At 39.9% G+C, this 14416-nt stretch overlaps 1 long non-coding RNA gene across 1 annotated transcript; it reads right to left on the bottom strand.

Annotated features, from left to right (window-relative positions):
- Positions 1–3314: 3314 nt before the first annotated feature.
- On the bottom strand, positions 3315–13777 carry LOC111265645 (uncharacterized). Its single transcript, XR_002683548.1, has 2 exons — positions 13601–13777; positions 3315–4149 (listed from the first exon to the last, which is right to left on the bottom strand). It is a non-coding gene; the product is annotated as an uncharacterized LOC111265645 (long non-coding RNA).
- Between the last annotated feature and the right edge of the window lie 639 nt (positions 13778–14416).

Raw genomic sequence — 14416 nt, 5'->3', positions numbered from 1 at the left:
TACATTGTCTTGAAGTTTTATTAGGAGAATACTTCGTCGTGTGGTACAGCGGTTTTTTTAGTACTAAAACATAGATTAAGTATTGTTTTTTATTTATCTTTACCAAGTATTTTAGAGAGAGAGAGCCAAACTGAGATTTTAACGTGATATAATGAGATTATGCTAGAACAGTCGATCAATTTGAAGATTTACATATTGCATAGATCTCCTACTAACGAATAAATAGACAATATTTTATGCTAAGATTGGGTTCAATGAAAGGTACAACCGTAAAGTGCCATGATATCAGGAATTGATCACTAACGGTTAACTTTGTCGAATGCCCCAATCGGCCATGCGGTGACCCACGAGTTCGGTACATGAAAACAAACGATCAAGTTAAATAGTGTACGGTATAATTTTCCCACATCTTAAATGTCTAGAATTTTTTTTCTTTATTTACATACTAATTGCTTTGTTCCCGATAAACACACTTATACTCAACAGGTTCTAAATTTCAATTTTGATTATACGCTATAGGAAGTGGTCTGTCTTAACCCGATTGAATATCTAATTTTGAACTATCACAAGAATAGTCTACTTACTTCCCGCCCATTCGGTACGAGCGTGGTAATGGCGTACACCGATGGCAGGAAAACTTCTGCCAGCGGACGGAAAAGCTGCACATAGGCCCAAATAGCCATTAGCTTTGTTCATTTATAAACGTCCTATGGTTATTGTATCATTAAGCTAGTTTAAGTAACCCGCTAAAATGTTTCATAATAGACAGGTTATGATACGCCAACGCTATTGGCTCGTACTAGCTAAACTTGCAAACGAGGCATTGGAGAACGTAGTCTATCTGTTCCAGCACCGTTCTAGATTTTAACAAGATATCAGATAATAAGCGGTCGCGTCTCCGATTCACTCCACAGTAAACGAGTGTCATAGTGCCGATATGGGTAACAGTGGACCAAATTTACCTGGCCGTCTCCCCAATCTCCTTGGAATTATGGAGATGATATTCGCCATTAAGAGTGGAATCAAACGCTGAGTCTAACTGACCAAATTCAATCGAATTATTCCCTTCGTTGCGATAGGACCATAGCGTATTTTTAGCACCAAGACGTTTAGCGTACGCTTCGATGGATAGATATAATTTAAACGTGTCGAGTGCAGATGATGTATACATGTAAATGGTTAGCAGACCTGGGTCGAGTAGTAATCTCATGCAATGGACCCGGTAATAGTAGAACGTCGAATCTAGTCAAAATAAACATTCATATATACAGGTATATATAAATCAACGGTCTGGCATCGTCCCTCTGCGGTACAAACTGTGACTGGCAACGGAGCTCATGGTTTACATTTTATGGCGGAATCGTTTCTAAAACTCAATATATAGGAACCGCACGTACGTAAGTCACAGAATTTTACGATCCATTACTTCCGAATGCTCTAGGGTTTTCATATAGGCAGATGCATAGTTTCGTTACCTACAGGAGGTCCGCACTGAAGTGAGCCTTTTGCTTTTTCAGTTACCGAGGGAGACTGCTTATGCCCCCCCCCCCCCCCCCCCCAAAAAAAAACCATGCTCCCCCTCTAGAGGCTCGCTTTTACGCGCAGCGAACAGGTCGTTTCTTAAAAAAAACATTTCTTGGCGTTTTTTTTTTTAATTTATATATTTTATGCATCGATGACGACTGGGTCAGCAAAGCCATTATAGGCCAATCCAGAATATATATATTTTTTTTGTGTTGTAGAATAGAATTGTAATGTACTGAAAGAAAAACTGTGAATCTCTAACTTTGAAACTGCTTCAGAGGTTAAAGTATTGAATGTCCTTTAACTCCCCTTTTACTTAAGTTGATACTATCCATAGAAGGTGGATAGTATTAGTTACCGTGCGGTTAGATTTAATTTAGGACATTACATTGGACTCATTTTAAGCTTACTTATTTAATTAGTGCACATTAAGTAACATTAAAATTCTATTACGTGCGCATCATCAAAAGCTAAAAACGTCGCTTACTTCTATATGAATGTATGTATTGATGATTGCCGTACACTTGTATATTGAGCTCTTCTCATACATATTGGTATTCTTTCCCACTAGACGACCAGGTTTTGCGTGTCCCTCTTGCCTTCCAGCCAGTGGGATACATCAAGCACGGGATAAATCTAGGGTAACCGGGAAATTTTTTCTTCCGAATTCTGTTCGATACGAAAAGGTCGCTCATGAAAGGACATGATTCACTTGGGCACGACATTGGATTCATTCTTTGTTGCATTTTTATTGAGCTAAAGAGTTTCACAACAACACTTCGTTGGAAAAAATCGTTTTAAAACAAACAGTTTTTGGAAAACTGGTACGTAACATTTGTGATCTTGTGTGTTTCGAGTTTAGGCACTTTATCAGACGGCCGGTTTTTCACAGACGAGGCGAAATGTGTCTGTCTATGACCGGGTTCGAACCAGGACGACAATGTGTTTCTAAATATTAGCTATCCTTAATTTCAAAGGACAATGTACGCTACTTTACCGACCCCCTGTATAATTAGATCTAATACTGTTTGAACTGAATACTAGCCATATTCTATAGCTGTGAAATTGCGTATCTCTAAGCGAACGACATGTTAATGTAAATCGCATTTGCGTAATATAACGGTGCATTTTTTTTTTCGTCATAGGCAGCCATATCGGTTTTCTTTCATTATGTGTACAAGCTACTCTAATGCACATCCGCGTATCAGGCGGATAATTTTGCCTCAGAGTAGAGGTTTTCCATTAAAAGAGTACTGCTAATTCTCCATATCCTTGTCTTGCTCACCGCTCTGCTGGTGAACCTTCGCAAAACGTCAATCCCAGTAGCAGATTGTTTTTATGCTATTCTGCATATTGGTGTACCTTCGCAGTCTCGTCAAACCAAAAGAGCAGTTAGGAAGCCCACCGACATGTTAACATCTATAAAATTCGGCACGTAGAAGATGTAAAAGTTCATGTCGGTAACGTACTTGACCACCTGCAAGCTAATATACGTTAAATAAACATAGTTGACAGGAACTAAAAAGGCTGTTGAAGTTCAGAAGAACCTTTTCTGAACGCCCTTTGATAAGAGTGTATACACACAGAGTGGAACTCTACTACAATTTTTATTAAAGGACGCCCAATGAGGGCAGCACCTTATAGTGTGAGATCTAGGTTCATGATTTGTTTTGAAAGCAGGTCTCTATTAGAGAAAATCATGGTTCAATGGGTTAATACACCTGTGTAATGTATTGTACGAAACGGCATTGTAACGCAAGCAGCAATAAACTAGAGTAATAAATCTGCAGTTTATGTAAACGTTCAATAGTTGAATTTATTTAGAAATTTAAACCTAGTTTATTAGGCAAATAAAAAGAATCGTTCGAGTCTGGTCAGGTTTAGAGATGAGGCGTGCTCAGCTACAATGGATCTGCTACAGTAGGTTGATAAGTTGACAGTTACGTCTAGAGAATGTCAGGTAGAATACAGGAACGTTATTGTTGTACAAAAAAAAATAAGCGTGAATATTTATTTGCTAAATCAAATAGCTACATGCAGGTCACAGAAGCGAAAAGAGGAACAGAAAAATCGAGCATATAACAAGTAAGTTGCGATGTGATACCAATATGTCTATGGTGTTCGAGTTATATTAAATCGCCATTCAGCGATACTCACTGCCGTTTAGATTTGGCCAGTAGTCATCAATCTTATATGGAACGTAAGTTGCAACAAAATGAAGAACGAGTAGTTTGTTTGGCTTGTTCTAGGGTCGGCGACCAAGTAAGTTTGTGTAGTTCGATCCAAGACGGTTGCACTGCGTTACCAATAAAGTAGTCGTATGCCCGAAATATCCTGTATCTTTTGAAGTAAATTCGTTTATTGTACATTACTTCGACGCACGGTTCCCTTGATCAATAATTAAATATTACACATAGAGCAATTGCAGTGAACAGACATGACAGCAGTTGAACTGCTTGTCCTGCTTTGGCTATTCCGTTCTGCCACGACCCGAATCACCATTGGCCTGGTGAGCCACTGAGTTGACGATGAGGCGGAACTTATTCGGGCGGAACTTGCCGAGGCTCTTGGCTGTCGTTAGGTTGTTCGTGTCCTTGTTTATGTTTCAAGCCAAGTACGAGAGAACTGAAAAGAAGGCAATAAGGTCGCATACTGCTTAGAACAAAGGTAGAGACGGATTGGTCCATGATTAAATTAACGTTTCCTTCCCCATTACAAGTTGCAGACGAACTGGGCAGGACACAAGTGACTCGAAGGCTCGAGAAAAGGCTCCCGACCTGTAGCCATAATACTGCTTGCTCTGCAGCTTTGTCGTGCCCACTGTAAGTGTAACTATTGTCAACTTACCAATTTTAATAAAGCTTGTCATTAAGGTATGAGACAGCCTTCTCTGTCCTTCACGACATTTACGACATATTGGTAAGTTATTTTCAGCTCGTTAATTAATTATAAGTTGTTTAGCGCACCCGATACAATTGGCGACTTGTAACTGTAATCAACAGTCATCCTCGTTTGTACTATACATTATTTTAAACAGTAGTATAAATTATACAAAAAAAAAAATCGTTTGCTTAGGCCATATTTCGAAAATTTTCTCAGTGTCATCTTCTACTCTTCATAGTACTTAAGGAATACTCTGCATTTATTTTGAAAATGCAAAAGTTTTAGCGGTAAAACAAGACTAACGTTCCCAATTTCTAATTTTTACTTTTGATAAAAGACAAATAATTTTTCAAAATATCGCTATACTGAGAATAACTAAAGAGATATTTCAGAAAATATACGTCGCAAAACTATACTTAGTAGTAAAGAATAAACTTTACCGAAAAGCAGTATCATCTCAAGGATCCTATACAAGTGTTGACGACACACGAATGAAGTTCATTTAACTGTATATCGATATCTGGACACTGAAGTCCTAGGTAATTTATTACTTGCAAAAGCTTCGGTGTCCCCAACATACCTTATGGAAGTCGGACCAGCGGCCAGACACTACGTTATTGCGCTACATATCACGCACGATAGTCCCACAAACAATATAAAACGCAGCCCAATTTAAACCGAACCATTGATTCATGTGGGAAAATTCCCATCACGTTGCAGCCATACAGCATTTCAATTAAGATCGCCATTTTTTCTTGTCTTTTTTCGATAGCAAGGTACCCCCCCTTCCCCACACCTCAGGTAACCCCACAAAATTGAGTGGTACCCTTCTTGGACGTGCAAGTTAAGTAGGTCCTTAGAAAATCGCATGTGCAATACCATTCATTTTGGATTAAGGGTTCGACGAAGCCGAACAGTTGCTGAAGTAGTTGAAAGTAGGGCGTCAAAAAGAAAACTGCAAAAGGTTTGTAACGTTTAATACAGCTAATAACAAAAAAGCCAATCATAGGGTAAAAGAAACTTCTCGAGCTGACCATAATACCATTCTCTGTGTATAATAGGCCTTCGGGTATAGTTGACTGCATAACTTCGCGGATCTGTTCTGTGTCTTCGGACAAAGAAGACTCAGTCATGAAGGTGCGAAAGCTGTGCAGCCGTCTGGAAAAAAATAGTCTTAGACTACGCGTCTCAAACTTTACACATCTATACGGGACAAATTTCTCTCATGAACCATTTTTATTCAATCTGAAATTGACAAATCCTGCATAACGATTCTGCCCAACACGTATGGCAGTACCAGTGCCTAGTGATAACCTTGGCTAAACCTTTATTTTAATACTTTTTGCCAAAACTAACCTATATTGCATTGCGACAGCACCTAGACTATGTATTCTGCTTTTTTCTGTTATTACGACAAACTAAAAGTTAAACGTATTATTCAGACTGTGCAAACAATCGCTAAAAGTGTTAGACATCTGTTTACGTTTAGAATTTGAAAAACACAATGATTTATGTAGATACAGAATAATTTCATCCTAAACCAGTTAGCGTATAAGGCTATGCTATAAAAAATGTAAGCAGTTAGGTAAAAAAAAAAAAGTAATAAACTTATAACTAGAATTTTGTATCTATCGATTTGAAAGAACGTGACTTGTTGATGGAGGCTCGGGATCGAATCAGTTGGCCTTCTCGTCGTACCTTGTGTACCCTTCTTGTCGTTTATTAACTGCTCACCAAGCCGACTCGACAGCTACCTAAAGCATCCACTTATCTAGTGATTAAAATCGACATAATAAGAGGGGAATAAGCGGAAAGTCAGCAAAAGCCAATACGAAGGTTTGACAGGAAATTAACGATTTGTTAAGTTTTTCTTGTCGTTCTTCATCCTTGATAATTTGCACCAACAACCGTCCTCCCCTTGCCGAGCATAACCCCCCTTGTGGGCAAACACCAGCGCAGCCGCGTCGATAGCAAGGGCGGCGACCGCTGCATGAACCGGAGACTTTAAATCTGCCGTAAATTTCAAGCGAGCATAGTTTCCATGTTTGTCCGCCTTCCCGTTCCCTATTTCGCTTTGCTCACGTGCGGTGACGATTCGCCGAAGAATTAATAAAAGCATTTTTTCTTTACGCGAATCGGTTGCCTATTAAAAAAAGCCATAGCCGTAGCCCAAAGCAAACTTGTCTCTGATTAGTGATAGGAACTTGGAGAAAAGGCCTAACATGACGACGTTCTCGGAAGAAAGAGCTTTATTTTTGGCGAAACTAGGTAGGGCCTGTGTTAGCGTTGAGTGCAAACCTGGCAGCAGCGTCGACAGGGTTCAATGGCGTTCACAGAACGAAGAAGACGCTTGAAAGTGGGATGTGCCTAGCACAGCTATGTGGCCTGCCGACCGACTGCCGTCGAACTCTACAAAGTTCTGTGCGCCTGCATGCAGGCTCTTCTGTGTCGATGTATGTACGCGTTATAAATATTATTTACGAATGTTTAGCTAGAAACGTGCACAATTTGATTAAACAATCGTTGTTAGAAGCTACTCATGCGGATCTGATGAGCATATAGAGTTTCTAAAGCTGACATTTAAACCAGACATTTTAAAGAATAGAGCACTGATTCGAAAGACTAAGTATACACTCTATCATAGCACCGTGCATTTGCAAGTATGAAAATAATTATGTAATTATTTCTTGACAATCTTGTAATTATTGTCGTACAGATTCATTTCTATAGGCATTTTCGTTACTAGGATGAGGTGTTGTCTGAATAAATTAGATCTGTCTCCGTAATAGTGCGTCTTCATTACCATAGTATAGCAGTCAAGAGTATAAGTATATAAATAGCGGCCGTTTTGAATGCGATTAAGACATAAAAGCCATCCGACCATCGGCCTGGTCTATCACAAGTTAAAGACTCTTGAAGCGCTCAGCCCCTGGTGAATATAGCTATATATATAGTAAAGTAACCGAATGGTTGTTAAGTTCGTTGTATCTGAGTGTGTATTGGTCGTGTCGCAAAGCAACATCTACATCAGGCAGGGCAGGACGGCCTTTTCGAGGACCAGGTGCTTGTGAATGTAATATGAAGCTATGGAGATGCGGAAATTGGCTGATTTTTTTACTTGGTAAAATAATGTTTATCACGAATTTTCTTGAAGAAACGTTGATCCATACTTAGTGAAACGATTACAAGTTATAGTTTGGATCGGTTTGGACAAAGAGCAGATTTGGCTGCGTTGTTTTTTCAGCTTTAGTTAATTCTATTAATAAAATAGTTGATATTTGAGTCATACTTGCCTATGCTTTCGCTGTTGTTGTTGTTTGATATTTGTCGCGCGGTTAGAAATCCTATTAACACAGAATATATAACCAAATATATACAAATGCTCGAGGTCTGCTTCCTCCTGACGTTCGTTTAGTTGCGCGCACATAATAGATAATAGACATAAATTCTTCTCCCAATTAGTCGTCACTCAATGCCCCCGTCTAGCCTCACACAGTCTAGTTAGTTATCTCATAGTCTCACAGTTGAAAACAGAGATTCGTTGCCCGTACGTTAACGTGTGCTTGCTGCCGCTCAAATGGCTCAATAGCGAATACCTTCAATGGCGTACGCGCGCTTCATTCATAGAAGATGTCAACGCCTGATTCACTGGGCGAACAAAAGCAGGTAAGACGCTGTGCCTTAGGATGGTGTGGGTGGCCAATCGCCTTCGACAAATATTAGTAACCGAATGGTTTTACTCAAGTACCGAGTCCTCGTCGAGTTGGTTATCGTTAGCGTCTCGATTCCACACTGAACTCGAATATTAATATATAACTTCGCACTAGATATTCGGTATAACGACTGCATCGCGTCAACTAAAACACGAACGTAAAACCAGAATTTGGTAAGTTACCACTAAATATTTACATTGCGATTTTAAGTGGAACCTCTTTAATGCGGAGGCAGTGTACACTAACTTCTCTGAGCGAACAATGCGGCGAGGCCTGACGACATAAATCTGATCATTTTGCAGGATACAATAACAAATCACAAGTAACTTGTAGTTCGTCAGAAACAATACAGTAACCAATTGTACCGTATAAATAGCATTTCTTCTTCTTTTACATGTCACTCTGGAACGGGCGCACGTGGCGTAATGTACATTGTTTTCCAGTGTACACATTGGCAATCCGCCATCTGTGCAGGCTGAATCTTATATATTGGAGTAAATCAATTTATTAGAGTGGTCATCGATGAGTTAGGCAACTAGCACGCTCTCAAATCGAAGACGCTACCTCGGATACGGACACGACACTTCGAAGAATGGATGAAATCATTGACTATGTATGAGCTTGAGAACGCATTTTTATTTATCCTTCTTCCATTTGTTTTTGCATCTGCTGGAAAAAAAAATAGGTAACTTCGTCGACCTTTTTTCTATCGTGTGCCCCAAACTGGCGCATCATCCAGCTGGGCTATCAGTTGCGTCCTTAGTTCAGGTAGAGATTTTGCCTGGTTACGTCGCGTTACTGACACACAAACTAAGCGTAAGGATACGCAGCTACAGTATCGCTCCGCTGTGATCCGAACGTTTGTAGTGGGATACAGACGCACACCAACTCTACTGTGCATTACACAGCCTCGGTCGCGAATGCAGTTAATCCTTACTTTGCAATTAACGGTCTTTACATAGTTGTCTAAACCCCTTTCGAGCAGATACCATCATTGTAATCCTCATAGCTGTGCATCGACCTGTATGAAAGCGTACTGCTAAGTTTACTTGACTCAACCAACTTATATACACGCAGTTAAAGGTACAGGTCGCCTTTAAAATATGAAATATATAGTGTAATTAAAAGTCATTGAGCAGAAAGCGGTATTACCGATATCTGAAATATCGGAAATACCGCTATCGGATAATATCGGAAAGGAACGTTTCAAGTGGTCGGTGCTATACGGTATTTGCAAATAATACCTACGAGATTTACATGTATAATTCCCCGTAACGTTGTTTGTGGAAAACATACTCAAAGACCCAAAAATTTCGTTCATTATAACAATAGCTATTATACTTCTTTAAAGTGTGGTAAATAAACCTATATCTCAATCCAAAGAAAACACTAGATAGCCAACAAAGCTAAACGTCGCATGCGATATCTTTATCAATATGTAGGCGACCAATTACGATTACCTTCGGATTATTTGTCCTCAAACAAATAGCAATATGCCAAGTGGCTCTTCTCTTTAGAGGCCCAGATTTAAGTATTCTTAATAACCAATCAATTAACTGTCACGTGACTATACTATAAGAGGAGTAGTTTTCTATCGGTGTGCATCTACACACTGATCACCCCTAATGTTTCTTTAACCTGTCCTTTGGTGCCCATACGGGATGGGCAGGCACCCACCATCGCCTATTTTCAGTTCTGCGCCAATCAACCTCGAGCAGCGGCATCGTTCTTTGCAGATGTTTGCTGTTTATCTAGTACCCACCAAAGCAATACGTCTTCCCTACCTTTTTATCCTCTTAAGAAGCTGCTGAATTGTCGACTTAACTGACTGACGGTATTGAGATACAAGCCCCTTATCCGGCTGATCTCGTTTCTTGGCTCAGAATACATTCTTTTAGGGGAACCTCTGTCTAGTGAAGTCTGTCTCATTTGCCGACGAGCCTCATCTTTCGTTGTAGTCTTAGTTAACCTACAACGTCCATCCGATCTTTTTGAATTGAGTATAACTAGTACCAATAAGACACTCACATGAGCGAACAAATCGCATGATCACCTCTTTTTTTCTACGCAGGAACGAAGCCAAGAACAGATTTCCACACCGTTTGTAAAAATTCTGTATCTTCTATTGACGCATGATAGCTAAAACAGAGCCGACGGCTACTGCGAATGGCGACCATAGTTATAAGAGTTTAGGGACTAAGCGTCCCTTTGCCCTTATCCATTTTTGCGTCAACGGGTTAGCCCTATTACCAGCTCTAGTGAACGAATCTTTGCTACATCCGCAACCTTACCTGCGCCTTACCGCATATTTTCTTTCAATATTCATTCGCCTCTATTAAAAGTGGAGACTGGACCAGTCAGTTCATGTTATTATTGCCATTAGCAATTCGGTTAGCGTTTAGTACCATATACTATTAGCACATTTAAGAGACGCCCAGGAAATAGTTGCCAAAAGACGGCCGGGATATAGATGATCCTGATTAATCCGCCTTTGGCTTGTTACTTACGTAGCCAAGTCACTGTGATATTGTTACTATCTGCCCCTATTTGCTACCGAGTGTTTTTTGGGAAATACTGAAAGTCGTGTATACGCAGAAATGTCTAACTAGTAGTAGTTGTCAAGAGGCAAATTTGATTAGTTCGTTCTAGCTCCCATAACTGTTCAGCGTAGACGTTTTCATCTTCTAAGATGAAAATGTGGATGTCAATTGGGTCACGTGTGCCCACAGCCGGATTTCGGACCTAGACTTTTTACAGCTGCTGTGTTATCAGTCTTAATATGTATGTCACACGGTTCTATTACGATATTTTAATGTTGGCGGGGGCATCTGCCGTTGAATTCGAAAGCGGCGTAAGTAGTGCAGCGGAGACATAACTAGAACGTCCCAGACTGAATGCTCAATAATGATTTTAAATGATAGAACTAAAATCTCTTCTGCAAGCTTTGCTTATAGTTACTGATAGATTTTAAGCTCACTAAAAATGGAAAACAAACTTCAGAGTTCAAATACATGCAGTACTAAAATAATGACAACTTAAATGATTCGAAGTAACACGCTAAAAAAAATTACTTCTTTATTAGCAGTATTTGTATATTTAGTATCAGCGACGAATAAAGCTTATAGCTAAAAACTTTTAAAACGCCTCGTTTACTTTACATAGATAAACCCATTTAGAGCTTGTTCATTGTTCTTGTCATACGTTCACTATCTCGCTGCTCATCACATGAACACAGTGAAGCACCATGATACGATTTAAGGACATTGAACAGTATTGAACGAAACAAATGTGGGACTGCCTTTGCAGGACGCGTTCATTCTTGTGCGTCTTAATGAGCTCTACATTGTCTCACCAGTGAACACCTGAAGTGATGAGGCAGACTTACCTCAGTGATACCTGTCTTCTCCTTCCGTTGCCGCTACTTTTCACGCTGCGTCTTAGACGCTTTTCGATTTCTATTGCCCCCCATGTTGCATGTCTTCATAAATCAAACGTTTTTACCCGTCCGACGATAGCACGCAACATCAAGATGGATGTATGCAACACCGCCAGTGTTCTAACCCAACCAGTCCATCATGTTCGGAGAGATAGGATGTAGCCACGGAAGCACATCGCCGCTTCCATCAACAACCCCTCGACCGTTTTGGTGGAACCCCACTCCTTCCACCGTTTGTTTGCTTGTGCAATGCGGTACTCTACCTCTAACTAATATCTGTTGAGTGTCGGGTACGCAGTACATCCAGGACCCGCTTCGCCTCGTCCAAATTTACCCAAGGTTTAACAGCAACAACACTGACTGACTGGCAAAACTGAAACTTGCAGATTGTATGATCTTGAGGGGAGTATCCTCAGGATATACACACTTGCAAACATTAACTATAATCAATTGCGAAACGGGAGTCTCGTAGCAGAGCAAGCATATGGATATTAATCCATACTGTCTAGCACCTTCGATTCCAGAGAGATAGGATATGAAGAAACTCTCGAGTACGTGCATAGGACTGTATTATGGTTAAGGCACCGATTCCACTGACGACGTTCATTAATAACTGGATCTGTATTTTATGTTCCTCATGTAGGTTGTCTAGGCAGATAGCCTATTCGCGATCGGAAATTCTATCCTCTTATCGGCTTGTAAAAACCCTTACAATTACTCCAACGTTGCAAAATAGATCTTTTTCATTGCCTTATATTTGTTTCATATGATTTGTATAAATAAAAAATTGTCACTTAATATAATGCAAAGGATCGAATCCGCAACAGTGCTCAAAATAAGCTCATAGATGTATCCACAAGTACGTCTTAATACACCCTCTACAGATGCTTGATTGAAACAGATTTGACAGAAATGTTATACAAGAAAACGTCATTCCGTTGCCAATTTTGCTAAATTTTGTTTTACTTTTACTTAATTTTTTTATTTTACTACTACTTAATTAACCTATTTACTTTTTCAAACTCGGCAATGCGAGTAGCATTGGCTACTCTGCCAGTTTCTAAACGACATAACATGAACAAAGAACAGGAAGGATAAGTTGGCAATTGTCTGTATACTGATTGGCCTTCTGCTCAATACTTGTAAATTTTGATTTTAAACATTTGTTTAGATTAAGAGATTTTTCACCAGATAGCCTACTTTCGGTGTACTTAGGTAGCAAATGACGCGTGCCAGTATGAACTTTTTGCTCAGTCGTGTTGTTTAATGATCTCTGGATGCGCAACACGTGACCATCAACTTCAACTGACTAACCATAACCTCTCGTAGGTCAGAAAATACCAGGATTATATAATAGTAGCTTAGACTGACCAGCTTATACGCCGTCTATGGTCGATAACAATATTGTCTCGGGGACTGTTCCATAGAACTCGCTTCGTACGCATGACACTGTCGAATCGAGCTTAGAATATCTTGCATTGTTTGACCAGACTTGGAGAAGCACCATTGCGAATACGGCTGCTTTGATCATCCTGGCTGTCTTTATTTCGGCAATCTTAACTTTATTAACGTCCTGGCTATATCGACCTGGACCAAAAACCATGCTAGGACTCAATATAAAGCCTGGACCGTTAACGCAGTTTGTTTATCATCCCTTTAAACTGTCCTGCAAAAGATTTTCTGAAAGTCGAACCAAACGAAAATGCATTGTCGATATTTTACCTGTTCCTTTACTTAATTTAAAAATCCGCTTAACGACAAAGACTCTAGTTCTGCTTGAAAAAAATAGTTTCAGTCTGCAGGACGCCAGTGTACATATCAGGCCTTTTTCGAGCCATGCAGATATCCGCTGTTTCATACACGATTCCAAAAGTGAATCGTGTGTAAAAAAGCAGCTGACGAGTATTGAAGTACTTTTTATGGGTATATCAAAGGCGGTTTTTTAACGCTGCTTTGACTTACAATTCTAAGCGCGTCAAAAAAATGGCAAACCTACTTATGGGTCTGAAAGTCACTACCTTAAACTTATAATTGGAATAGTTACCTGCACTTAACGCGCCACAGGGAATTGGGTTCCTCTTACAGTCAGCCCCTATTTTCCAATGCGTGGTGAGGAAGATCATCGATAGCTTCAGCACAGCACTGGGTCGCATCAGCTCAGATCTCAATGTATGTGCTAGCGACGCCGCAAGCCAGAGCGGGCTCAGCATCTTCACAAATGATTTCCAGAATGTTTCCGATGGGTTCTGCGAAACGTTTCCAGATTCGTAACTCTATAAAGGCCCATCTTGTCCCTGTCCGCAAGAATAAAACTAACTAAAGCGCATCTAAGGCCAAATACGTATTTAGACCAGAACAGCTCCCCAGCTTAGCGGGAAAACCGCCATTACCACTGCGCTATTACGAAGATAAAGCGAATATTTGCATCCTTGGCACCATTTCCGTACGCCTTGTTGCACGCTGCATTTAGAACGCTTTTATAAGTTTCAAGCACATTCAGTTATGGTAAAGTAATCGTTATTGGCAGTACGCCTTTAATCGTAGAGTGTTGCTATTGGTATATTTCAATTCCGTAAACTTCCACCAGCCACTCTTCGGTGTTTTATTTCGTTTCAGGCTATGTTTTCAGATTTCGAATTTCACAGACGCAAATAATAATAGAACGACTTATTATATTTGCCATTGTTTAATCTCGCCTGCGGTGTAGTACATAATATGAGAGACGATTTCACCATGATGATTGGCGGTGACCAATCCCGTTCCGAGACAGTTCTTAACTTAGTTGGACGTAAAACTTAAAAAAATGTTTATTTTGATTGATTGTCATGACTTAAGGTTAGGTTAGCTGTTAGGTTAGGTT

The sequence above is a fragment of the Varroa jacobsoni genome, unplaced genomic scaffold (assembly GCF_002532875.2).
Source record: "Varroa jacobsoni isolate VJ856 unplaced genomic scaffold, vjacob_1.0 scaffold_995, whole genome shotgun sequence".
NCBI lineage: Eukaryota > Metazoa > Arthropoda > Arachnida > Mesostigmata > Varroidae > Varroa > Varroa jacobsoni.
Note: the sequence above shows the minus strand (reverse complement) of the source record. Positions and strands in the feature narration are given on the sequence as shown.